This window comes from Bactrocera dorsalis, chromosome 4 (assembly GCF_023373825.1).
Source record: "Bactrocera dorsalis isolate Fly_Bdor chromosome 4, ASM2337382v1, whole genome shotgun sequence".
Classification (NCBI taxonomy): Eukaryota; Metazoa; Arthropoda; class Insecta; order Diptera; family Tephritidae; genus Bactrocera; species Bactrocera dorsalis.
Genome location: NC_064306.1, coordinates 14,826,216 through 14,827,913, shown reverse-complemented (window position 1 = coordinate 14,827,913; position 1,698 = coordinate 14,826,216). Strand labels below are relative to the sequence as shown.

The following is a 1,698-nucleotide window of genomic DNA, read 5'->3' as shown; positions in this document are numbered from 1 at the left end:
ATGTCAACAAGGAATACTATTTGAGTGTGAGGGCTATTCCGGAGATTGACTTTGACAACTGTTTCGAGAATTGGAAAAAATGCCCAGGAGGATTACTTTGAGGGGGACGACATAGAATTTGAAGAATACATAAAGAATTTTAAAATTATGAACAAAGTCTTATTATTTTTTACTCATATACATTTGTACATATGTATGTTACCTTATTCCATGATGTATGCCAGATAAGCAAATAATCTCGAATTCATTCACATCACGGATTTAAGTATACATACATATGTATGTACTTGTATGTTTACATTATTTATTTTATGTTATCTATACGTTCATGCATATTTACATTTATATATATATAATGTACATATATGTATATTAACAAGTGTTCACATAGAAATTTCACTCACGGTAAAGCCCAGTAAATCAACACTGGTAAATCAACAAACTATAAAAGGCATGACTTCTGGCTCAGCTTGCTATTCAATACTCTGATTCTCACTCGAATGCCATAATAAAGAAGCTCCCGTTGAGTAAGCAAAATGCAATCGATATTTCACTTCGTAATGCTTTTATTGGCAATGATTGCTCTGTTGAGCGGTAAGATTATTTTCTATTCTATTATTAATTGTGAAATTATGAAATTTTATTTCATATAGGTTTTGCGATAGCCCAAGGAGGTGGCAACCCAGGAGCTCCCGGCGCACCACCCGGTGGACCAGGCGCACCAGGCAATCCTGGAGGTCGAAGATTTCACTGAAAATGTATATCTAACTATTTTAAGTTAAAGTACATACATATAATATATAAACATGAAATAATCTATATACATACATACTATATATAAATTATTATTAAATTATATCCCATATGCAAGTGTATTTATTTGGGTTGGAGATATCCCTTGTAAATCGATATGCAGAGCCACAGTCGAAATCGAACAGTTTAAACAAAAAAGATAGCAGATTATTTGGAATTTTAAGTAAAAATAATAATAAAACAAAAATTACCAAACTGAAGAGGCTTAGGAGCGCTTGTAGCAGATATCGAATTAAATTGTTTTAAATGTCAGTATGTTTGTATTATCGGTGCCGGAGCTTCGAACAAAGACCCAACATTAAATTTTGTTTTAAAATTGGAAAAACCTTTACCGAAACGTTTCAATTGATGAAACAAGTGTATGGGGATGATTGCCTATCCCGTAGCAGAGTGCACGAGTGGTATCAACGTTTTCAAAGTGGTCGTGAGGACATACATATATGACGATCAACATGTGAGCCAATCAAAATCCATGATCACCGGAAATTCCATCGAAACTGTGTGTGAATTCATCAAAAATCAGCAGAAATCATCATAATTCAAATTCATGGAAATGGAATTGAACATCTCCAAAACATCGATTTATCGCATTTTGACCGAACATTTGGGCTTACGAAAGGTGTATGCACGGTTTTTTCCGCACAAATTGACTGACGACTAAAAATTGCTCCCATCGACCGACGCTTGTGACCGATTATTTGACCAAAAATCACATTTTAACCATTAACCACTCCCCGTAATCACCTGATATGGCACCGTGTGACTTTCCTTTCGGAAAAATGCATTTGCCCATGAGTTATGCAGACGTAGAGGCCATACAGAAGGCTTGCACCGGCATACTGGTGGCCATACCGGCCAACGAGCTAAAGCACTAGTTCGACATGC

At 35.6% G+C, this 1,698-nt stretch overlaps 1 long non-coding RNA gene across 1 annotated transcript; it reads left to right on the top strand.

Moving 5' to 3' along the window:
- Window positions 1–399: 399 nt before the first annotated feature.
- On the top strand, window positions 400–865 carry LOC125778387 (uncharacterized). The gene is made up of 2 exons (XR_007422672.1): window positions 400–594; window positions 654–865. It is a non-coding gene; the product is annotated as an uncharacterized LOC125778387 (long non-coding RNA).
- Window positions 866–1,698: the final 833 nt, after the last annotated feature.